Genomic DNA, 26517 nt, shown 5'->3' with positions numbered 1-26517 from the left:
CCATTTCCCTTTTTAAAAAAATAATAATCTTGCAATCCCACCACATATGGTAAAATGTACCTTCCCCTTCTTTATATCTCCAACAGTTCTTTTGTTCTGTTTTATACATTTTTGCCAATTTTACTGGTGTGGTATACCACCTATACATCATTTTCACACACTTCTCTTTCAACAATATGCAATCTGTGAATTTCAAATTCACTCTCCACAACCTTACGCAATCCTCAAATTGTATATTATGACCTATGTCCTGTGCCCACTTAATCATTACAGATTTAACTTCTTCATCTTTAATTTCCCATTCTAACAGTATATTATACGCCTTCTTTAATAGTTTAGAATTGTCGTCTATAATATCTTTTGGAATTTGGAAACTGTGTAAGTAAATCCTCTCTTGATGTTCATCTTGTTTCTCAACAGCCCCACGTTGGCTCCAATACTGTTGGCACTCAGTACCTGCATTTGCTATTAGAAGGAGTGGTGACAGATATTAAAATTGTAGCTTAGGACCAGTTTGCACTGGAAACTCATTTGAACCAGTTCCTTGGTGTAGGGTAGCCTTCAGCCAGCTGTTACTACTTATTACAGCCAGCTGAAGTATTCTGTGTCTTTGCTACAGTGCTCTTGTTTCTCTTCTCTGCTGCTTGAAGCCCCATACTTAAGAGGTTGAGATTGTGCCACCCTCCTTAGATGATGGGTGTTGGCAAGGGCAGTGCTATTGAGAGGCTTAGTATGGGGCCTTCTGGCTAGCTGTAGCGCCTATTGGTAGCTGTAATAGTCAGTTGGAGACTTTTGTACATGCAGAGGCAGGTTCACAAACTTCCTTGCAAACCAGCTGTTAGGATGTATAAAATTGGCACAAGGAAAGGATGAGACTTGAGTGGGATCAATACAAATAACCCCGAAAACTATCCTCCATTTCTAGCATTGAACTGGACGAATAGACCCCTGTTAGAACATTCTGTTGGTGTGTCATAGTCGTGTGAAATCAGAAAGATCCCCCATCAAATGCCCTATGTGTCGCTTGTGGAAATGTCCTGCAACTACTTCAAATCTGTGTTTTTGTGCATGTGTTTGCTAAAACAGCGTTTCTTACTCCACTGAAAAATACAGGAACTGATATAATTGCAGGTATTACACTGCTGAAATATCAGCCTTTATGACTTTATTGCATGCTAGAATTCACTGCTATAAAATGGGTCTTCATAAAAGCTATATGAAGGGAGGAGGAGCAGGAGAATATATAGAGAAAGGAGAATGGAGTCATATATTTGGGGATATACCTTTTTTTGGCAGGGGGAAGCCCCACACTATATCAGAGATACGCTTTGTGGTCGGAATAAATGTGAAGCCAAGGTCCTTAGAGAGGATCGCTCTGAAAAGAAATGAAAAATGCATAAAACTTTGTTTAATTTATGGAATTTATATGCTGCTGACCAGTAAGTATAAAGTTCTGTTCCCTTGGTCCTCACTATCACTCATGTATTACTTGTCAGTAAATGTGGTGCACTCAGAACTTAACAGCTACGGCAATATTTCTGTTCCCACTGCAGCTTTACTACACCCATGAAACCCTGTAATCTTTAAATTCCCTCACTGTTAACATCTGCTGAAACATTATTGGTCCCAGCATAGCCAAGCTGCTCTGAAATTACATTTAGCAAAGTAGTTAATGCTAACAGTATAATTTTAGAAGCAACCATGTTTAAAAAAGGCTTTATAACTGGTGTGGCAACTGCATTTCCTTCAGATTGTATGCCTTTTTCCTGCTTCTGGTTTACACCATTATCTCATTTGTATGCCACTAGCCTTGCTTACAGAAGAATTTTCTGGTATTTATTTATTTTTAGATCAATATAGTCTCATTCTTTCCCTTTTCTTTGCATGTGTGTCTGTCTGCTCCAAATCCTCTGGACTATTTAAAATACCTGCCCCATTTGTGTGTGTGTGTGTGTGTGTGTGTGTGTGTGTACCAAAAAGATTTCCGCCACAGGATCAGATTATGTAAGTTTTTAGAAGGTTGAGGTTGGAAATTAATCAGGTTTTAATAAGATGAATATATTTTGTCATCCAGCCAGGGTGTCTTGCATGTTTGAAATTCAAATTGTCTTGCATATGAACAAAATAAGCAGGTTACCGCACTGTCACTCTTAACAAGGGTACATTTGTGTGCCATTATAAAGGAATGGCTGCACAGAGAACATTCAGCCTAAACTATCCAAGTGCTAACTATTATAAAGCACAACAAGGAAAGCATTCTTTAGATTTCCCTGTGTTGCTCTAAAACTACAACCTAAATGCACTGTGGTTTAATATGCCTCATTATCCATCAAGTACTGTCTGGCCTTGGCTGGATTTGGATGTAACACTAAAACATATTTTAATACTATGAGAATGAGCCTTGGGCTTATGCGCTTCCCACTTCCTTCTGCTGTGAGGAAATTGGAAGTATTCATTTAAATTTTCAGCTAACCACAGTTTATTGTGGCATCCAAAGTGGGACAAACATGGGATAGATTTATTTTTTTTAAGGCCAGTAACAACTGTGGTTTCTGACACTATGCATAAAACATTGCAATTCCCAGTTTGGACAAAACAACAAAGTGCAGTTAATTGAAAATAGAAGTGAGTATCTGTGCTTTCATTCTACAAATAATTTCAACCATGGTTTGCATTCCATAGCCCTCACAGATCCCACAGTTTGGTTTAAACCCAGGGAAGACAGGGTCCTCTAGTATAGCTGAAGTTCAGAGGGTATAGACATGGAAGATGCCTCAGAGTCCTCCATAAGCAACTTGTAGTTCTCTGAAGAACAGGATATAAGTACAAGAAAGAAACAAATACAGTCAAGCCCATGACTACCAGATTTAATCTCTTCATAATTATTCAGCCCAGACACTGAGGTCCAGCGCCCTCCCTGTGGAACACCCTCCCACTAGATGTCAAAGAGAAAAACAATTACCAGACTTTTAGAAGACATCTGAAGACAGCTCTGTTTAGGGAAGCTTTTAATGTTTGACAGACTATTGTATTCTAATATTTTGTTGGAAGCCCCCAGAGCATCTGGGGAAACCCAGCCAGATGGGCGGGGTATAAATAAATTATTATTATTATTATTATTATTATTATTATTATTATTATTATTATTTCAATAATATAACTTACTAGGGTTTGAACCTATAGTAAAAAGAAAGACCAGCCATGTAATTCAACCACTATAACACCTTAAGAATGTTTATCTTTATTACTTATCTTTTCTTAAGAATATATGCCAAGTTAACTATCTCAAATAAATCTTACCAATGCTTGAATCATGAACAGCAGTAAATGACATCTGTGCCAGATGGCAGTCAGCATTCATGCTTGTTTCCACTTTGGCTTGTATCTCTTTCCACATCTTGCTTTAGTCTTTGTTAATTTCCATTGCAAAAATGGCAGTGCCTGTGTAGGTTGTAGCCACCTGAAAGGATCGTTAGGTTAGTTAACCATTGTTACAAAGCAGCCCATGTTAGCTTATAACCCATGATTACTCAAAGTTCTCCATCCTGCCTGCCTCTGCTGTCTTGTAGAGAAACGTGACTTTAATGGGAATGCAGGAATGTCGTTCTTTTCTTATTGTTGATAATCCCTGTCTTATGGGCCTTGCTCTAACTGGTACAATAAAATGTTATAGATGAGAATTACTAAAGCTGATGTATTGCCACATATAAATTATTAGTTTCAGTAGTACAAAGCCATGCCCACCAAAGACTCAAGAAATGTAATATATCTGCACACACAAAAAGACAGACAGACACAAATAGATGGATCAAATTTCTAGCTCAGTAAATCTGATAACCAAAACTAGGATTATTGTTGTTGTTAACTCAATGTATTGCTCTCTCTTCAATATTAGGTCCCAGGGCAGGTTACAACAATTTAAAACTTAATATTAAAAATAGTTAAAGCAAATTAGTCATAGTCAGGTGAGCCGTGAAAACACATATCTTAGGTGTTGAAAGCAAGGGTACAGAGGTTTGGTTAGTTATAGTACAACAGAAAATATATAATGAAGGTGACAGATATATCTTTTTTGGGGAGGTAATTCTGCAGCCTAGGAGCTGCTGCAGAGAACGCCCTCTCTCGGACTGCTTCCCCCAACTTCTGAGGGTGGTGAAATTACCAAGAGGGTCATCTCTGCTGTTTTTAACACTTGAGAGGGTTTGTAAGGAAGGCGGTTGTCTGTCAGATTATGGTAGGTGAGGGCTATAGTCCTATATATAGGTATATGGAGTAAGCACCATTGAATGCAGAACTTTTTCTGAATAGATTGCACTGCTATAGTTTGCTGGTGCTAATGTTTTTTATTTGGAGGACTGGAACTCCAAAATGTAGTGAGGGGATATGAAAAATCTGTGTGGAAGTATATCCTAGTGATATTTACTCAAATCTAGATGGAAATGTGATAGAAGGAATGAACAGGGGTCAAAAAATGTTGAACAAAGGGTGTACAAAGTAGCAGTTGGCAAGGTGGGACAGGAGAGGGGTACTTCTTTGACCTCCCATCCCCACAATCGTGGTTTACTAGGGGGTGGGGACGCAGCAGTGAGACTGGGCAATGAAAACACACCTGTATTCAAAATCAATGGAGAAACAAACCTGCTTTCCCAAAAGACTGGACTTTTTGTGATAATGAAAGCAATGGGAAAATGCAGTGGGAAGTGTGGGGTAACACTTGCTTTGATACATGTTGTCTTGCTTCCCCGCAAACAAATTGGAGTGGCTGCTCATTAAATTACCTGTGTAAATGTTCAGTAAACAGGTTGTCTGGAAGTAGCCAGGAAATACCAGTTGTTGGAGAGAGCAGGCTTTTGCCTTCAAGTCCTGCTTAGTGGCTTTTTGAAACTTTCAGGTTGGCTACTGGGGAAACCAGGATGTTGAATAGATGGACTCTGGGCCAGGCCAGTCCTACCATTTGGTAGAGTGAGGCGTCTGCCTCAGCCAGCAGCTTTGGGGTGTCACAAAATGGCAGCAAACAGTTATTTAATTTGTTCTTATTGTATTTTTACTGCCAGAGAGGAGAAGAGGTGCTTATGTGATTTTTCTGTCTCAGGTGTCAAACTAATTTGGCTCACTTTGGGATATTATGCACCTTGGCTCAGTGAGGGGATGGACTCTCATTTACTGCTGCTCTGCCTTGGGTAGAGAGCAAAATGCCTTCGGCAGGTGGCTCTGCTGCTGATCTGCAGAGCTTTCCTTGTTTTAGCAACATCATCCAAAACTGGTTTCAAGAGAAGTTTGAGAATATGAGGAATATAGCAAGGAAAATAAGAAGGGGGAAAGAGAATGAGGTGGTGAGGCAATGTGGGAACAAGGAGGGGATGCGATACTTAACAGAAACAGAACAAAGATATTAATCAATTTGTGCGAGTCCGCGGGTTTTTGTAGTTTTCCAAACCAACAGTCCTGATTAGCAGATTCTAGCAGATGCCAGCAGGGGAATTATCCTCCTCCCCCATCGCAAAACATGAGCCGTTTACAGTAGTACACTTTTTTCCTTAAGTTCTTAAAAAAAAACAAAAAACCAAACAATGCAATCATTTTCTGAAATAGCTTTAGAGATAATTAGAGCTTGCTGACAGATGTCATACCCATATTTATCATTAATACTAAAAATAATGCTTAGCTCTATAAAGTACTTTAGCACATCATCCCCATCCCCCCCCGCAATGTGTTGAATAAACATTTGCGAATGATTCCATTAGTTCCTGATTATTATAATTATGGGTGGACAGTAATGGCCAATATATGCCCAATCCTTTATTTTCCTCCATCCCTGCCCCATCATTCTCTCATTCATTATATATATAAACACACTCCCACAGTTAGGCTTTTTGCAATCAAGCGGTGTATAAATTTTATGAAATAAACTCTGACTTTCACAGTTGCTTTTTTTAGACAGATAGCAGAACTCCTCCTCCTTTCAAAAGATTTCATCCCTTGGCCACGGGCTTTAACATACCACTAAGAGATCCACTGCCTATCTCATTGCTTAATTATAACGTGGCCATGGACCACAAGAAAGAGCTCTTGGCTCTCATAAGTCACACTGGAGTGCTCTGTGTTAAGAAGGTTTAAATGGAACTACTGAAGATTTTCTCCTGGTGCAGGAAATCCACCAAAAGCTTAAAGCCAGTATTACTGCCTTTATAGAGTTTTTGTTCTCCTTTCATACAAAGAAAAGATAGCATATAAACCTCAGGGCAGCCAAGGGCAGAGTTTCGGTTGTCCCAAACCATTGTCTGATTTGTTGGTTAGATTTACTTAATAATTCTTTACAAGCATTACGATAAGCTTTAGTTATTGACTGTGCCATAAATAAAGCCCCACTGGATAATGTGCTGTAATAAAAAGTGGCGAAACAATGGTGGCTCACAGAACAGGGGTGTGTGTGTGTGTGTGTGTGTGTGTGTGTGTGTGTGTCAGAATACAGTCTTGCTGCTGAATGCAGTCTGAGGGGGAAAGGGGCACAGCATCCTTACAGGTGAACATTCCTAGAAATTATTGGAAGCCCCAAAAAAGGGAGCGAGCACTACGGCTGCACTGTTCAGCCACATAACTATTGAAAGGTCAGCAGTACTCAGCACAGTTGTTGACATCATCTGCCTGTGGCGCACTGGACACCACTGGCCATTCAACAATCACATGCCCTGATGGTGCTGATGTAGCTAATCCTCAGCTACCACTCCACAGGAGTAGCCAGTCACCATGTCATGACGCCCCACAAGCCACCACTATACTGTAAAACCATATACTGTTGTTTTAGCATTAAGCTGGCCACTTGATTTGTTACTTCATGGCTATTGTACTCTTTTTCTCACTTTTCTGACTGCATCCATGTGAAACTACTTTGCAGCATCCCGTTTTATCAGAGTGTACTGTTCCCCAGCCTGATCCAGGAACGGGGATGACCATTTGTAACCCTGAAAACTAACTAGCATCTGTGCAAATCAGTTGTTCAGGATGGAGACTTGGATGAGTGCCCCCTCCCTGTGAAATAGTTGACTGGTCTGATGGCAAGTTAGAGCTATGCATACACAAGTGTGTATCACGTTCTTGAAACAAATACATGTTTCTGGTTGCATGTATCCTACAAATGTGTATCCTACAGATGAAGCCATAGTATCAGCCATAGTTGAGGATCTCTGCTGCATGTATGCATTTTGGGCAGTGCACATGCATTGGTCAACAACACATAGAACCTAATGTGGCCTTAAGTCTCAAAAAGTCACATGGTTCCAGTAGCTTATATTTTAAAGAAGTGTATTTCACGAGTGTTGTGAAAAACCTTTGAGACTAGGCAAATCTAATTGGGGGGAAAAGCACATTCAGAATAGTGTGTTAAGCGTCTGAAACCTCTGGTTTATTGTCATTCATTGCTGTTGAACGAAATGAAACAAGGAAGAGAAACCAAGGGTTCTGCAAAGTTTTTTTTCCTTAGAAAAAATACACACACACACACACACACACAAAAATTGAATTTAAAATTGCAGAGACATATTGTAACAGCTTTAAGACACTCCTGGGCATGTTTTAATGGTCCATTAATATACACCTCAGGCGGCTGAATGTGTGCGGCTGCACATCCACGACGGGTATTAATGAACCACTAAAACATGCCCCGCCGTGTGCTGGTGCTGTATGGCAATGCTGCATTATCAGTAAGGAATAAAAAGTAAGTTAAAAAGACCCTTCGAAACGCCACTGATTTTAAAGAAATCCTGATGAATTGCCTTTATGTCTCTGTGCATACGCATGCGAGTGAAGTGGATTGCTCAGATATTGAAATAAGTCCTCTCTCTTTAATAAAGAAATAAGCCAATGGCAGGAAACTATTATTCTGTCTGTTATGCCCAGGCATGCTGCAAACTATTCCACCCCAAAGGAGTTCAAGCCTTGTTGAGGGTTTCTGTCAATGCACTATTGACAGATAGGCAAAATGTCGGAAAAACCGAGAGGAAGAGAAATGAGTGGAAGTCAGGCAGGAGAAAAAGGAGGCGAGATTCTTATTCTAGATCAGACTAGACCCAGGGTGAAGTAGCTACTTCCCAGCCTCTGTTACTCCCATCTGTAAAATGGCAGTAATAAGAACATGAACATGCCAAACATGCCAAACTAAATAAGATATATAAAAACTTTATAAATAATAAAAAGGTGTGTTTTTGTTTTAACCACTCTGATAAATAAAAAAAGTTACAGGAAACAGAAACAGCAGACATCTAGAAGGAAAGAACCACCCTAGCTATTTGACTCTAACTTACAAAAGAGACCTTTATCTCAGGTCTTGGAAGACTAGGTCTGTGCTGTGACCCACTGTCTCATTCACAAGTAAAAATTTCCCTTATATTAGGGAATGCCCTCCCATCTGCCATACGTGAAGCAGCAACCACTAAGTTGCTTCAGACAACTGTTTTGCCCAGCCTTACACGTAACCCATTAGATAGGACCATGTTTTATGTATTTGATTCCACCAAATTCTGTTTTTTAAAAAAATCTGTTTTTATATTTCTGGGGGTTTGGCTTTAGGCTGTACTTTTGATTTAATAATATTGTTGGTTTTTACATTGTACGCTACTTAGAGATTTTAAAAAATGTTAAGTGATTTATAAATGCTTTAAAACAAATAAATAGAACTTGGTTTAATTTTTTATGCATTTTATCTTGCTCACAAAATTGCAAAGCTAGCTTTCATAATGCCATCGTTAGGAAAATGCAACTAGTAACTAATTGCTCTTGCGCCTTTGAGAGAGGCCACTGCTTTTGACTAGCCCCCTCCAGGCCAGTCCATCAAAGTGTGTGTGCAATTGCATCCAGCTACAGAAGACAAGGATTGTTTACGTGCAGGTGATTCCATAGAAAAGGGGAGACCTGAGGTACATTTGGCCACTTGTCTGTAGGCATTGTGTGTATTGATTAGAGAATGAAAATTGTAAGCTGGCCAATATTGCCCAATGGACAAATCTCCAATTTTGCTCTCTGGGGCCAGTCCTACTGTTATGCAGAGGAAACAACTGATTTGAGGTATCATGAAAAGGCAACAAATCGATAGTTACTTAATTTATTACTGCATTTCATGTTTTAATTGTTGTCAGAAGGGAGAAGAGTTGCTTGTGGGATTTTCTGCCTCAGGTGTCAAAATACATTGTCTGGCTTTGGGCACTAAGAACTTTGACTTGTTGTGGGTGGTGATAACATTATTTGCAGCTCAACCTCAGGCAGCAAACTGCCTTGAACTGGCATGGGTGTCTCTGCTGCTGAGCAAAGTCAGTGATTAATGAACAGCTACTGGAATGAAAACGCTGCTCTATCATGAACTAGCGGACAGCTCCCCCCCCCCCCCCCGGATTTGAAGAAGGGACAGGAAAGGGAGGAGTGATGCAATGAGAAAACTGTAATAATAATAGAGGGAGAGAGAGGGTGATATAAACTCCATTTGGCCAAACCTCCCTCACTTAATGCTTCTCTAGTGGAGTAATAAGATACCTTCAGCGTTATAAATAGTAGCACAGATGTTGACAGAAAAATGCTCCCTTAATTACCATACAACTGCTTTACTTGAGTGAACCGTTTAAAGCGGCCTCCAAAGGAAGCTCACTCAAGCAATTCCGCAGATTACAGCTAATGAACAATATTTCCTCGCTCCTATTTACTGCTCATTAAAATGTAAAAGTCTTTCATTTTCAACAGGCACACAATAAATAATTTCTCCCCCTTCTCTCTAGTCTGAGGAACAAGGCTAAAGGAAGGAGGGAAAGAGGTTACGAAGTGGGATTGGGAGCTGAGGGGCCAGATATGTGCACTGGAAAGCAGTGATCCATTAATTGAGGACTCCTCCCCACCCTTAATGTTGTTGCAGTGCTGGAGATGTGGCCTGTCTGAGATTCAAGTGTGCAGGCAGTTCACAAAGCATGACTGGATAGTTAAGAGCAGGGGTCAGCAAACTTTTTCAGCAAGGGCTGGTCCACTGTCCCTTAGACCTTGTGGGGGGCTGGACTATATTTTTTTTTGGGGGGTGATGCTAGAGCACCACAAGCCCAGGTGGCTGCTTACCTGTGTCTTGCAAGCGGCAGGGGCTACAGGCGGCGGTGGAGGGATGATGAGCGGCGTGCGAAAGGGCTCTGGATACAGGCTGCTTAAAATGCAGCTGCTCGAGCGCTGCTGCTGCTGGCACACCAACAAAGCCCAGCCCCCTTCCTCCTCTAGGCAGGGCAGGGACAAGCCAGGAAGAGGGAGGGAGGAGGTGCTGCTGCCGCCGCCGCGTGAGGGAGAGGGAAAGAATGCGTACGCTGGCGATCCATGCGGCGATTCCCGGACCGTCTGCAGGCCGGATCTAGAAGGCAATTGGGCCTGATCCGGCCCGCAGACCTTAGTTTGCCTACCCATGGTTTAGAGGGCTATTCCATGTCCAGTGACTGGGGTTGCCATGTCGTCTTTTTCTGGGGTAAAATTTCTGTCCAGGTGGATTTTTTAAATTTGCCAAAATGTCTCTGGCTATACTATCAGGATGAGACATAGGCATAACTGGTGGTTGAATATTTGCTTTCCTCCTCTCCTCTGACGTCCCCTCAGCAATATAGCACAGCTTCTATAGCCTACATATAGGAGGGGTATTTAAAATGAGAGTCGTCATAGCGCCCTGAAGACTATATTCAAGGCTGTTCCCATCCACCCTCTTCACATAATTCTTAAAACAATTCTGTGAGGCAGAGGTTAGGCAGAGAAAACATGGCTGGTTCAAGACCCTCCTGCAAACATGGTGGCCAAGTAGCAATTTGAATCTACTCCTCCAAGTTCCAGCCCATCAACCCCTCACCCTTAAACGACATTCACTCTGTAATCTACTACATATTTTGGAAAGTTGTTTGTTTTATGAATGAATCTGGACTCTGCTTACAGTAGCCAAATTTCCCTCCCCTCAGTGCCTTGTACTTGCACATCTCAATTGGAATACTGCAGGGAAGCCACAATTTCAATGCATGGTGTAATTGGTTTGAGCAAGGGAAATGACTATATGATATTTGTAGGTCTACCACCCTAAAATCCATTTTTAGATGAAGGTGTTGTTTATATTTTTAGGAATAAGTAAATAAATAATGCAAGGAAAAAGATTTGCAGAGAGATATATAATCTTTACATTTGAATGTTAGCATTGCCAGCTTTCCAGCTGGTCTCTGTAGTGTCGGTTCACTTGTGCTGGTTATTAGTGAGTGATCATGCTTCTTTCTATCCTGTGGAAAAGTCACCTGCTGATCACTGCTTTTAAGGCACAGGAACAGGTCATGCCTGTTTGTTTTAACTAGGTTGACCCTAGTTAACATTGTGGTGATTGATTAACCATTTTAACTACTTTAAAAAAAATTAAGTTGCAATCATATGCTCATTTACTTCAGAGTAAATCCAACTAAACTCACTGGAGCTTATTTCCAATTAAAGACGCATAGGATCAGATAGCAGATATGTAACGCTGAATATGTGTTCACTATTTAAGTAGACCCTGAAAGAATTGGCAAGGGAAAATGCTTGAAACAAGTGCGGGGAGCTACAAACAGGTTCACCGACTGATCAGGAACTAATAGATTGGCCTGCTCTTATGCAGCCTGATAAGCAGATGTTAGGAAGTGAAGATTTTCAGAGCATGGAGGCAAACATGTCGAGAGCTTCATATCAAACTGCTCTTAAAAGAAGAGCTAGGATGACTGGATGAAAAGTTGGCAACCCTTATTGCAAAAAAATAATAATTATGGATGCTCCCAACCCTCTATTTTATTTTATTTTTATATTCCCCCTCACTTTGTGCCTTTCCCAGCTGCTTTTCCCTGCCTTTAGCCATTTTCTCACATTGTAAGAAAAATAAACGCCAGCACTGAATCTATATTGCTTATTATTACATTGACATCTCACCTTTTCTCCAAGGTGCTCAAAGTGGCGTGCACCCAACTCCCGCTTTCCATTTCACCCTCACAGCAACCCTGCAAGGTAGGGTAGACTGAAATAGTGACTGGCCCAGGGTCGCCCAATAAGTTTCGTGACTGAGTAGGAGTTTGAACCTGGACCTGGTCTCCCAGGTCCTAGTCCGGCACTCCAACCACTATACCAAACTGGCTAAAGAGCTGCACACTTTTGCTTCATAGGCCAGTTCTATAACATTCCCCTTCGCTGAAGCGTTTTCAGTGTGTGGGGGGTTTGTTTTTAGTTCCCTCTAATTCCTTCCTTGTTTAAGCAAGGCAAATCTGGTAATGCTTACTTGCTGTGCGGCATTACAGTACTGGTGTTTTCACCAGGCTGTACTTGGCTTTTAACTAAGGTCATTTGGAAATGGTCTTCAACACCCAGCTCCTTTGCTTTTTAATGCTTGCCAATTTAGCGTTGTATTCAAAGTGATTAATTAGTTTGTGGTGAAGGTTTATTAGGTAATCTTTCTGTCAATCAACATTCAGTGTGATCTCAGTGCTGAGCAGAGAACATCAAGTGATTTTATGAAGATGGGGGAAATGATGTTTTCATTGCATAGAAAAACGGAGACACATGCAGCGGTGGAGGGCGGTGGGCGAAATCACATGAAAGGCTCAGAAAGGATTTTCCTCCTTTAGAATCATGAGAAAAGGAACATTTGTTTTCTGTTTGTATTAATTTGACCTTCCACAAGATTTCATCCATCTGATTTTCAATTGGTTTATACCTACTTTGTACATGAACAGACAAATTCTAACTATAGAAAGCCAGAGTAATTTAGGCCAACATAATTTACTCCAGTGGAAGGTACCCCTATTCCAGACTTCATTCAGGACCCTCTGGGAGGGGCTGCTGCTGGCTGAGCTGGTGGGAGAGTGAGGGCCTAGGTTTTGAGGATTGGGCCCTAGGTAACATGACCAGGGGACGCGGGTGGCACTATGGGTTAAACCACAGAGCCTAGGACTTGCCGATCAGAAGGTCGGCAGTTCGAATCCCCACGACGGGGTGAGCTCCCGTTGTTCGGTCCCTGCTCCTGCCAACCTAGCAGTTCAAAAGCACATCAAAGTGCAAGTAGATAAATAGGTACCGCTCCAGCTGGAAGGTAAACGGTGTTTCCGTGTGCTGTTCTGGTTCGCCAGAAGTGGCGTAGTCATGCTGGCCACATGACCCGGAAGCTGTACTCCGTGTCAGTATATGGAAACATCACCGCTGCAGACAGCCAGATTGTTGACACCACATGATGCGCTTATCTGTGGGAAAGAATTTCCCAGGACGTTCACAGGCTGGATAAGTCTTTGTGAAGAGTGTAACTTGAAACCTTCTGTGTGCGCATGTTCAGGAAGTTTGTCAGACTTGCTGGAAGAACTGAACTGAAAGGACGTGTTTTTCTCTAGTGCTGTAATGTCAGAAATAAACATCATGTAAATAGATTTCTGACTTATTTTCTTTCCCCTGCGGAAGCAGGAGGAGGGGTTGTGCATTTTACCCACGCTTGGGAAAATGTCGCCTATCAAAATCTCCCTGGTCTGTCCGAGATATCAGCCAGAGGAGGTTACCAGTAAGCAAGCTCCGAGGACAGTGAGACGGGCTAGCCTCTATGGAGGGGGCTTGCAATCCAACACTCCGGCTCCCTTGGCCAATAAAGCGAGATGAGCGCCACAACCCCAGAGTCGGCCATGACTGGACCTAATGGTCAGGGGTCCCTTTACCTTTAACATGACCAAGGTGTACATAAGTCTCTCTCTTTCCACCCCCACCCTGCCTCCAGAACACCCCTTTGGGGGACTTAATCCCCTGTAAATTACACAAAGCTAAGTTCCACTGGCTCAGCCGAGATGAGAGACTTATGTCAGTGAATCCCCCTGCTCAAAAAAACAACAAAACTTATTTCATGTGAGACTTTTCACTTTTGAATTTTCTTCTAAGCCAGATTGACTAGTGATACTAGGAAATAATAATGATAATGATAATAATGAATAAATTTATTATTTATATGGTGCCCATCTGACTGGGTTACTGTGAGCAGTTTCCAACAAATTGAAACACAGTGATACACCAAACATTAAAAACTTCCCTACACAGGGCTGCCTTCAGTTATCTTCTAAAAGTCAGATACCTTCTGCTGTGACTCTGCTTGTTTGTTGTTTGATAATCTGGAGCTATCGATTTGTAGGCACCAGTAGTGCATCTGTGCTCCTACTGTGCTGCACTCTGGTCTAAAGGAGAAAAGTGGGGAGGGATGGTCCTATCTTTGGACATCCTTGGATGTTCTTCTAGGCAAGCAAAATCTCTGCATGAAGCAAAGAGGTGTGTCATTAGAGAAGGGCTCTTGCTTAGCCATTTTCTGACATTCTACTTTTTTCTATGTGGTGAGTTCTGAATACACACCAACACAAGAGCATTCAGTCAAGCAGCCTCCCGCCTACAGGATGGCCCAGACTCCATGTAAGCCCCAGACTGTAGACTCATAGGGTGTGTGTAAAGGACAAAACAGAAAAGGGCAGGGAACAGAAATCATGAGATCAAAATGTGTGAGAGTATTCCATAAATACTGCCCCTATATTCATGCTTATTCATGTAAAACAAGCTCCAATGCCCGGTGATACGGGTTGTAATGTTTTCTGTTTTTATTGGAACAATGAATAGATACCAACTGCAAACAAATATTAGGCAAGCATGGCAGTTCAAAGTGTTCAGCTTTTGGCTGTTTACTAAATACAATTAAAACACACAGGCTATATTAGACCACATCAGAGATTTTCTGTTGCATATCACTCTATGCAAATTGCATAGGAAAATTTCCCAAATATTTTCCAATACACATTTTTTCAGGAAAATCACTTCACTGCCAGTGCATTTAAATGCATATATAGCAGAAATTAAGTGGTGATTGTTTTCATCTTCATTCTTGCTAAATTTCTGTCTGCCATGCATAGCAGCCTTGCCAAGAGGGGAAAAAATCAGCAGTTCTAGGTATTTACAGTTAGATGACTATTACATTTATCTTTACAAAAGCTTTGCAATAAAAGAAGTGAGTTAATCCAGTGAGACACACATGCAGCTTCTAACATTGAATGGGCATATTACCAGAGCAGGAAAAAGCAGGGAAAATATAGAACTAACAGTCTTATTGCTCATATGTATTAAGACCAGGACTGATAAAAGCAAATACATTTTCCTTTTTGGATTCCTTCATAAAGATGTACCACAGACAGCATGTTGTCCCTGGGTAGGCAGGAGATGTTGCTACTCCTTGCATGCCTGTAGTAGATAGATGGTATGTATGGCAATCTAACTGCAACATCCTGCCTGAATATGAACAACAGATTTGTCAGTGTGTGACAGGCTGACAGCCCAGCTCCCAGCTGCTTGTCCACTGTTGTTAAATCAGTACCTTGTCTAAGTGTTCACCAAAGAGGCAATCTGCTTCTTCCATTCGTACAGGCAGGTTGCCAGTTAAAAACAAGTAATGGCTTTAGGCTGCAGTGCCATAATGCATTGAAAAGATGCAATCTAAACCTTTGTGTGCTCCTTAGGCAACACATAGCAGCACTGGAAGTTCAAACTTTTTTTTTCAAAACAACAAAGACAAGTCTAAATGGAATCAATGAAAGGCAACCATGAGAATTTAAAATCAGTGATTTAACTAATCGAGGAGAGAAAGTACAGTTTGATTTGGAATCAGGAAAAGAGCCATATCTAATGTCAGTAAAGGATGAATTGCATTCTTTGTGAAATGATCATTGTGTATAAAAATTAGTTCTAGTCTGGAATGTGGCATGCTAAGCTTAAACTGGGAAAAAAATGTAAAATACAAAGTGGATCATGCAGTTACATTAAATTTGGGTTGACACAAAATTACTTGCTGTTTTCTGCGAACATTTTTTTTGCAATGATATAAAGCACTTATTTTTTCTGGTGCCTTTTGGCAATCCTTGCATAAATGTTCGCTCATTTCTTGAAATTGCTTTCACTTTCAGTGTTGCTCATTTGCCTTCAGTGATGCCAGTTTGAAGCCAAATCTGATTGGCCATGATCATATTTCCCAATGCTCAGTGATGTCATTATGACATAGCAATATAACATTCTTTTGTTCTCTGATTAGGTGGGATCATTCCTGTGCTGAATCTAGGGAAATGAATGGGTGTGGACACGGGGGCGGACTTTGGTATTTCAAATTTCAGCAGAGCTCTGAGGCCAAAATTTGGCACCCAAGCACTTCTCATCTGCTCAATTCACTATTTCATAGCTGCGACGCCCTGCAGCGCCCCCTAGGCTTAGTGCCCACTGCAGCAGAATCCGTTGTGCTGCCCTAAATCAGCTTCTGGTAGGCAAGCAGCAGCTAGTGGAGAAAGCAATACAGATGAAGCAATACTCAAAGGGAACAAAAATGGAATGATCATGCAAAGTTTTACAGGAAATTCAGTACTTTCACAATTAAAGTGGGATTTCTATTCCATGCTTTAACAAGTTTTGATCCAAAAATATCCAGTGCAGCTTTTTTAAAAATGTCCTCTCTCTTTGGCCTCAAATGCCTTTAAAATTCAGAATGGAAGCATTGCTGAAACTATGCTCATGATAAATTGGGAAAATATAAGTATACAAACCAGTCTCAAAATGTGAGATGCTACTAAAATTTGTTAGACAAGACCCATTGTGACAGAACTCCATAAGTGGCTGTAGCACGTCAGTCAAAGGCAGCCACAAAGCAGCCCTTGACATAATGATCAATTATTGGAGAACCAAGAAGGATTTACACCATAGATTGCAACATCTCATTCTTAGCAGTTATGGTCCGTTGAGTCATAAATAAGATATATTTAAGAGTCGCTAAGTACACATTTTTACAACAGACCCTGTTGGCTCAGGAGGAGCCACTAAAAGCTATTGAACCAATAATCACCACAGTCTTCATTCAGGTTCACTGTAGATTGTAGGATTTACCATGGCGTTAACAGGTATCCTGGTATTAGCTCCATGTTCAGTTAGATGGGCATGGCTTAGCTTTCAGATTTGCATCTCCATCATCATTGGAACACTACAAAATACTCTCTTGTGCTACAAGAGATTTTTGATAGTCTTCAATGTAGCATCGGACAAAGGATTTTATTGCTGAATGGTAAAGATGGCCCCCTCTTTTTTAATAAATTTTCAGCTGCTATTAATAATAACTATAAAGTCTGAACTTAAGTAACTCTCACTCTTCCTTGCCCAAGATAGTACAACAATACATTCAGTATTTAAAGTTTTCTTCAAAGCTCTGGTTGTTAACAAAGTGATTTAGATGTAAACTCAAATGAAATTCATAAGGCTTCTATGCAATATTTTGCAATATAAAAAAAACTCTTGAAGTTTTCCACAGAAAGAGAACAACTAAAATGAGCATGAGGATGGAGATGCAGCATCTCTTTACTTACGTTTCGATGTAGGGAATAATTTGGCCATTCACTGTAATTAGGTGTTTGCCTTAGAATCAATGTGAATTAAAATTGATTTTGTGTTGTACTTAATTTGTACAATTTAGACCTCCAAATTGTTTCTTTTTAGCCTTTTCTTTCTCTCCACCACCACTCTGGAAATTCCTGACTTCTGTCCTCCTTCAGCATTTTGATGTAAAGTTCTGAACAGCTGGCTCCTTTTCTTGTTGCTTGGAAGTTTTATCTACTGAGCTGCTACAGCTGTCTCTGAGTCTACAGCTTGCCACTGAGTTATCCCTGTATTTGCTGTGTAAGGCAGGCATATGTGGAACAGCCTATAGTGTAGCGGAAGAGAAACACAAGAAAACACACTTCTGGCACTTTTCCCAGGGCTTTTCTAGTGTTCTTGCTAGCATGTAGAATGGGCAGCTTTCTGTTTTAAAAATTCCAGCCTTCTAGGTAGGAGAGGCACTGAGGCAGAAAAAGAAGAAAAATCTGGAGGGTCCAAGCACAGGGTTCAAAAGGTTACTGGGTTTTCATACATCAACACTGGCAGACCCGACAGAGCAGTGCTCATGACAATTCTCATGACGGGTCAAGAATAGGGGTAGGGAACCTGCGGCCTTTCAGATGCTGTTGGATCCAGCTCCCATCAGCCCCAGTCATCATGGCCAATAGTTACGGATGATGGGAGCTGAGCCTGGCAACTTATGGAAGGCCACAGGTTCCCCACTTTAGGTCAAGAAGATCCTAATAGGCTTCAGTTATGGGTGTACATGTGGCAGCGCATCAGTGTGCAAATGCTACTCTTCTTGCATAGCAGTTTCCAAATGGTTGGGCAACTCTGCACATAGAAAGCAATTTTACGTGTGGAGCTTTCCCTCCATTGAAATGATTATGGGAGCTCGTGTTACCAGAGAGATATTGGTGTGTGGTGGACTAGAACAGCCCTCCCCGACCTGATGCATTCAAAACATTGTTGGACCACAACTTCCATTATTCCTGACCATTGGCCATGCTGGTTGGGATTTTTGGGAAATGGAACTCAGAACATCTGGAGGGTACGAGGTGGGGAAAGCATGCGTATTAAAATCCCCCCCTCCAAAAAAAAAAAGTAAGTTCAGAATTCTTATCCATTTTAGTAGATTGCAATCTACAACTGTGTAACCACTTGGAAACAAGCCCCATTGAACCCAATGAAATTTCTAAGTAGATATATATATAGGATTGTACTCTTAGTTACTGAATGGTTTCACGGCACTGTAGTGGAGAAGGCACAAATATAATATTAAAAGCAAAAAATTGTTCCTGAAATGGTATTTATACCAGATGAAACTCTGATTCACTAAATAACAACTTGCTGGACAGATAATAGTATAATAAGAAATAGGAATATTTTTTCTTCTGTTTTTCTTCTCAGAAATCCTTTTTATTTTTAAGCAGATAATTTTACTTATAGCTTTACAGCAACCCAGATTTAGAGATAATTTCCTGTGAGCTTGATATTATGAATCCTATTTAAGTATGCTTAAGATCTCTCACTTAGAGTTAAGTGGCAGAAGAAAAGGCAAAATTGTCTTTGCAGATGTTGAGAAGAAATTCATTGCAGGCAATCATCATTTAATATCCAGTGCTGACTTTTTGAACAAGTGCTTTCGCTAAATGATAAATCAAATGAGTTGGCACTAACAATAATCTCTTAGAATATGAATGAGAAAAGCAAGAATATTAAAACAATAGAAACATTAACACACAAAACCCAGCCATTAGGAAAGGAATGGCATTGGGAAAATTAGCTGTTTCTTTTAGTGCATCTTTCTGCAACAATGCCTGGAGCACACACATTCTTAGTGGGATTCTTAGCATGCGCATTCATGCATGTAAATGAGTGATGTCTGTACAACTCCCCAACTGGCCAACCCAATCCAATAGGTGGGGCTATGTGCACTGCTTGGAGGGGTGGTGGTTCATTTTTTAAGCAAATTAGTATCTACTAATTAAGTTAGCCAGGATTGGATTCAGTCCTTGCCCCTGCCCCCAGTTCTCCTTCCTTACTAAGCAAATGATCGGTGGGGTTTCAGCATTGCTGTTGTTTTTCATAAAAAACAACAACACACATTTGTTTTCTAGCCCATATCCAAAAACCTAGTAGCACTCATTTTGAGAATCCCGCTCTTTAAGAGCAACTTGCAGAAAAATCACGTTTCCCCCGATGCAAGAGACAGCAATGTGTGTCCCCAAATGGAGGTTGGGATTGTTGGGTGTCCAACGGGGATTAGTGCACATTTCTCTGAGCTGGAATGTGCATAGACTTGCACATATGTGGGCCCCTAGTTAGATTTATGTTATATGTTGGATCCAGAACTCTCCATGTTAGGTCTGGCTGGGGCTGATGGGAGTTGTAGTCCTAAACATCTGGAGAGCACCATGTTGACTATGGTGGGCAGTGGCCCAACAAGGTTTCAAGCACGGGTGTCTCCTAGCCGCATCTGAAAATGCCAGGGTTTGAACCTGCAACCTTCTGCATAAGAAGCATATGCTGTGTCACTGAACTATGGCGTTTCCCCATGGCAGGGGTTGTGCAGCAGTTGTGCACACACTGGCATGGGTATTGGCAGGATGTGTGTGTGTGTGTGTGTGTGTGTGTGTGCGCGCAGGAGGAAAATAAAAAACTGAAGTGGGGAGCAGGCTAACTTCTCAAAAATGAGAACAGTGCCTGGACATTATGTCTCAAATCTCAGGTTTTACAAATGCTAGAAATTAATTTTTTGTTAAAGAAAGCAAGCTGGGAATCGGGGGATTATGGTTCATCTGAGGAAGGATTACCTCTTCCATTAGGTTGCCCATGCACACTGCATTGGCTTCTCAATCAGGCTTTCAGCTCCATATAAAGCACTCCCTCTCTTTCTTTCTCAATGGAAGAGCCCTGCTGAATCATCTCAAGGATCCCTCTAGTACCCCATTTGCTGTACTGGCCAGCCTGTGGTTTGTAACCTACCATCTGGCATACAATGAGATAGATGTCCTTCTGTTGGGTTGGGTGGATTGGCTAAGGTGTGAACAAAACTAGCCTCCCAAAATCTTCTCTCCAAATTGCAGGAGGTGAAATTTGGGTGGTTAGGTAGATTCACCAGATATTCTCTGGTGGGATGTGGGCAGAGTTCTCCAAAAGTTTTTAGATGGTTGAAAAACAAAACTCACAGGAAATTTCTCAGAGAATTCCTTTCCAATGTATTTTGATTAGTTGTGCCAAACATTCTTCCACTTAGTGAAACAGTTTGTGTGTGTGTTCACTAAATATTTTCTCTGTCTCTCTCTGTGTTTGTGCATGTGTGTGTGTAATCGAACACTTGGAAAAGAGTCTGAAAAAGAAAAGAAAAAAACCCCCAGATTTGTCACGTAATGTTCAAATCTTTTATTTAAAAGCCCCCAAAACACCTTGCCCTGAGAAGGGCTTATCCTCTTCTTCTTCCTCCTCCTCCTCCTCCTTAAATTTATTTACACTCTGCCTTTCCGCCTGGGCCCTTTCTCAGTGCCTAGGCAAGCTAGCAGGGAAGTGGAGGTAGGCAACTAAACGGATAGGAACTGAGCTTATTCCAAGCTGTCTCCATACACCATCACCCAGCCACCAGGGCCTCCAGCTAATGCCGGTTGAAATAGTCATCTACCAATCCCGTCAGCTTCGGTACATGGTATTGGATGACTGTATCACTTTGTCCTTAATCTCTGGCAGCAAGCTTTTTGGGACCAGCCCTGCTTTCACTGAATAATAATGCAAAATAATCTACTTGCCACCATGTGGTAGTTTTCCCCAGAAAGAGGAAATGAGCCTAGACAACAGCATGGAGGTGTTAAACTCACTGCACTGTTTCCTGTATGTGACAGTATAGTCTAGGCCAGGCCTCAAGAAAAGCCATGTATTGATTTGGTTGTCCAATTCAGGAGGGGGAGCAAGGTTACCTCATTAGCCACACACCGCTTTGGATAAAAGATTTAAAATGATACCAGTCATTTATAATATTCACCTGCATCAACCTCAGGCTTATTATAACTATAATCTAACCTGTAATACCTGACCTAAAACTGTAAATCTTTAAGTGATTACATGGTCAGGGAAGTTCAGGCAGATATAATTTAATCATTTCAGAGCAGATTTAGCTGTAGGCTGGTTGCTTAGGCTGCTGGCACCTAGTCATATTTATGACACATTTAAATAAGAATAGCCAAAAAATGAATCAGACTTGACTTTGATGCAGGTAAGCATTTAGCAACTGCCTAATTGTATTTATCCGTGACAGAATCACAATAGAATGTCTTTATTAGATCTCAGTTCCAGAACATGGTGTACTTCTGCATCTCTCCTGGACCCTGAGCAGACCTGCAGGAATGCTGATGAATTTTGTTGCCACTAGAGTTTAGAATAATAATAAAACATACTTAATCTGGTGTGGATTTTGCTGAACATGCTCTAAAATAAACCAAATGGGTGGCCATGCTTAATTCAGATGGTCTAAAAATAATAATGCAGGAAGTACCTTGACCCTGTCCTCTGGTTCCACATTTCACGAAAATGACTTTTCTCATTGCAGTTGCTGTCCTGGGTTTCTTTGAGAGGAAGGGTGGGTTGTAAATTTAATAATAAATAAAAAAGGAATATTTTACTTTATTTTATTTAAGATTCTTATATTTGTTAAGATTTATTCTATTTTATACGTTAAGATTCTAATGTGTTCCATTAAAAATGACTCCAAAGCAGTTTCTGTACAATAATTCAAAAAATATATATAGCAAAATATAAGATACAGTTAAAACATCAACAATAGGCCAACAACAAAAGTTAAAAGGATACAGTTAATATGATGCAGATAGAGACTAATTCGGACAATCCAAAATATTGATAAATCAGGAAAGGCAAGATCCTATCAATGTTGTGCCATTTTGTGCCCTTTAAGCACAGGATAGGGAGCTCCACATCTGGGGTGCCACTACAGATAAGGCCCTACAGGTCTCTCCACATGTTGGTGAGACAATGAGCAGAGTCCCTCTCCCAGCCACAGAGCATGGCCTGGCTGATGTGGAGAAATGTAGTGCAGATTCTGCTGGACAGGTGTTACCTGTCAATGCATGGAAGTGACAATCCTCTTGTGGCTGCATTCTGTACTAGCGTTTCCAGACCGTCTTCAAGGGCAGCTCAATGTAGAGTGGCTTACAGTAGTCTAAATGGAAAGTGGTAGTTTAGAGATCCCTAGGCTAATATAGCTCAGGTGGTAAAGTATGGGACTCTTAATCCCAGGGTCGTGGGTTTGAACCCCACACTGGGCAAAATATTATTGCATTTCATGGGTTTGGACTAGATGACTTTCATGGTTCCTTCCAACTCTCAGTGAAGTATACTGTGTGAGGTGTTCATTTGTTTTTTTAAAAGTGTGGTGACATTTTTGCTGGTGCGATCTATCGCCACTCCCCCTCCTTCCGTTAACAGAGTGCTCCTCTGTGAGCTTCTAGTGGGGCTGGGCACCACAAAAACACACACATGTAAACCTGCCGTTTTGTGAGAGTCTGTTATGCCAGAAAACATGTATCTCAAAAACACTAGCCATGTTGGCTGTGCTTTATCTTCACAGCTGGAGGCAGCCAGGTTGCCAAATACCAGGTGCTGGAACACAGGAGGAGAGACTGCTATGGTTGGCCTGACTGCACTGGCTGCCAATTAGTTTCCATTGTCTGAAACACTTCTTCGTGTGCCCTCTCAGAGGGTGGCAACTCGAGAACTCAAGGCCTATTCCGTGGTGGCTCCCAGTTTGCGGAATGCTCTCCCCAGGGAGGCTAATCTGGCACCTTCATTACATATCTTTAAGTGCCAGGCAAAAACTTTTCTCTATATAATTAGGCCTTTGGCTGATCAAACATTCTATGGCCTTTTACATGAGTTTGTGGGTGAGAGGTTATTGGGTTTTGTTTTGTTTTTACTATGTATTTTCATTTTGTATGCTTTTGTTGTGACCCGCCCTGTGATCTTCAGATGAAGAGCGATATTGTACAAATGTAATAAATAAAAAATTAAATCATAATAATAACAATAGAGGAAAAAGCCACCGTCTCCAGCATGGATGCTTTCTGGGAGCAATAGGTGCTGTTGTCCCAGGACAGACCATGAAGACTATCTAGTGCATGACAAATCAACTAAGAGCCAGCATGGAATTATTTTGAATCCCATTGTGGTGACCCCTTATTTTATATTATTTCACTCTCACACTATATTTGTGAGACATCCATCATCCAGTAAGCTTCGTGATAAAGCAGAAACTTAAACGTGGGTCTAGTCGCAACTCTAAAGAAATAGAACTATTAACACTGGGTCTCTGGAGGATAGATTCTACGTTTGTAAAGTGATGCTTGTCAGTTAAGAAAATACTTATTTGAAAAGGCTTGTGAGTAACGTTAGTGCCGATGTGTATTATTTAACCACATGCAATGGTCACCATCCACTGGAGATTCGTTTCAGCAACTGCATGCCCAACTATTTATATTCCTTTAAAGCGGGCATGTGCAGATGTTCCTGGTGGATGGTGCTCCTTATTTATCACCAACAGAAGAGACAGCCCAATATTTCATCTGATGAGCTATTATGGCTTTAGTGAACCATCTCTTAACCAGAAGCCTTTAACACTGTCTGGGGTTGTCTTTAATGCTTTTCACACATTTTCTGAGTTTTAGCATCTGACTTAAGTCTTCTGTTCAAAAGACTGGGCATAAAAACTGGTATAATGGAACCACTATTTTTTTTTATCACCACCGCCTTTGTTATTGGAGATCTAATGACAACAGCTCTGTCTGCATCTCAAGTGCCCGACTTGCGGAGGGGACAGAGGCTCTTTCTGTGAGCCTTTAATGTCAAATGTTGAGCTGCTTCCAGAAATAATGCACTTTTAGCAATGGTAAGCCCGGTATTTTTAAGAGGGCCACAGGAACATTATTGCTTAAAACATTATTTTAGGAGACTGGGAGAGGGTGGGTGGAATCCCTACTCCCCCCCCCAATCCCCTTTGTTTTAAATACCTTCCTTGTTACAAATTTGCTAGTTATGAAAAAGAGTGAGGAAAAATGCTATTTGCTTTTGGTAATCGGATTCAGTGGCATCTAATCCTATATCGTATTTATGGCTGTGCTAGCTATTCAAAATTAAAATGAACCTTTCATCCATGTGTATCATAAATGGGCATTTATCAGGATTATATGATTTTGCAATCCATCTGAATATGTAACCGGAATTTGTTTTCTTTCCGTTTCACTATGTAATTACCATGCGACAATAACAAAAGTGACATGTTTGAAGAACAGATAAAATGCTGTAAATTGGCCAGTAATGGTGATATTTCCTCATCTTCTGAAAAACCCATTTATTCTCTCTCTCGACAAATCAAGGCATTGTCAGCCCGCACTCATCTTGTGGCCGGAGGGGCCCTACCAATTTCTAGATGTAAGTGAATACTGGAATGCAGATGAGGCCTACTAACTAAGGCTTTCAACTCAGGCAGCTGGTCTTAGCTTGCCTCAATTTCTAAATCATCCATAATGGGGCCAGGACCTCCGAAGCACTAAAAAGAGCGAGCTGACATGCTGGACAAACTGTTAATTTTTTTTCCTGAAGAAGCTGCTATATTGCACATCTGTCACTGCTATGCAGACAATTACTCACAGAGTGGAAAAAAATCTGCTGCTTGTTTCTAGTGTAGTTGTTAACTGACATAATGGCGAAATACAATGGTTTAGGAGAGGCATAGAGAGGGTTTCCCTCCTCCCTTTTAAAAAATTCTCCTCAGTTGTTTTTTTCCCCATTTTGAATGCTTCTGTATTCTGGAACATTCCACATATGTAAAAGCCCAACACCAAGGCTATGAAACAATAGTCACAGAGCTGGTTAGAAACATTTGGGGTTATCAACCTCAGCTTTCCCTCTCTCCTCTAAACATTCACATCATGCATTAGTCATTATTGGCGGTTTTTAAAATAACTGTATAGTTTATAAAAGGCATTTCCACATACAAAGCTTTGAAATTCCAATTGACAGAGGGTATTTACTGTAAAAGACATCTTTTGTCAATAATCTCCTTAATTTGAGATAATTGCTAAATCTTTATTACATAAGTGGATATTTTTATTGTACTTAAAAATAGGTTAGTATTAAAAAAATTGAACAGGGTAATAAATAATCTAGCCATGTTATTCCTCCACCCCACCCACATAGCTAATGGGGAGAGATTAGGGTTTGAATAGTCCTGTACACATGGGAGAGATGAACTTATAGGAGATAATATGGCAATTTGAATGTGAGATAACTGGGGGATCTTCCATTCAGTTGTTCACTGCTTTCAACAAGAAGGAAGGTGGGGAAGAACTGATGGTGCCAAGAGATGGGGAGAAAGCCTTTCCTCCTCCCAGGAGGGGAGGGGTTGTGAGCGGGAGATGATTCCCGCGTCATGCAGGGGGCACTCCGCCCCCTGCTTCAACTCCAGGGATGGTGCCACGCCCCTCCCCAGTTGGGCACCCAATAGGGAAGCTCAGCGGGGGCGTGGCTTGCTGCTCAAACGCAGCCTCGCCAGCCATTCCCACCATTGCACACACATTTTCTTCGAGTCACCCACCCTCCACTCCCTTTAGATTAGCTGTTCCTGAGACTTTGCTAAGGACCTCTGGTTGGTCGCCCTGTTTAGCCAGGGGGCCTGGTAGGAGTTTTTTCAAATTGGCTAAATTGGCCCGGCCTCTTGGTTTTTCCCGCCTACCTCATAGCAACCGTCACAACTTTTGTGGTATTTGGCGGTTAGGCATTGGAGTGTGTTGTTGGTGTTTCGGGGGGCAAGGTGTAGCCATCGCCTTCCCCAACAATTTTGGGTATTCCACTAAAGGAATCCGGCGGTCGTGGATCCTGTCCGATGCCCGTGTGGCGGAGGTCCATGGCACGACCCTCGGTGACATCAGGAAGAGAGCCTATAGTTGTATTAGCATCAACAGGCTTCCCCTACTGGTGGTTAACCCCTCCTCAGACTCACCCCTCTACGAGTGGGTGGAGTCTAATGTTCCGTGGTCCAATGCCTAAGCCAATACCTTC

At 41.3% G+C, this 26517-nt stretch overlaps 2 long non-coding RNA genes across 3 annotated transcripts in view; one reads left to right on the top strand and one right to left on the bottom strand.

Moving 5' to 3' along the window:
- Nucleotides 1–26517, top strand: part of LOC128411130 (uncharacterized) — a 77699-nt gene that overhangs the window by 7069 nt on the left and 44113 nt on the right. The window lies entirely within an intron of this gene.
- LOC128411131 (uncharacterized) lies at nt 441–25841 on the bottom strand. 2 transcript variants are annotated; one of them, XR_008329700.1, is made up of 5 exons: nt 25108–25841; nt 21944–22013; nt 14108–14281; nt 3301–3460; nt 441–1375 (listed from the first exon to the last, which is right to left on the bottom strand). It is a non-coding gene; the product is annotated as an uncharacterized LOC128411131 (long non-coding RNA). The 2 variants fall into 2 exon arrangements; XR_008329701.1 differs by lacking the exon at nt 441–1375 and adding an exon at nt 2628–2805.

This window comes from Podarcis raffonei, chromosome 3 (genome assembly GCF_027172205.1).
Source record: "Podarcis raffonei isolate rPodRaf1 chromosome 3, rPodRaf1.pri, whole genome shotgun sequence".
NCBI classification, from domain to species: domain Eukaryota; kingdom Metazoa; phylum Chordata; class Lepidosauria; order Squamata; family Lacertidae; genus Podarcis; species Podarcis raffonei.
Note: the sequence above shows the minus strand (reverse complement) of the source record. Positions and strands in the feature narration are given on the sequence as shown.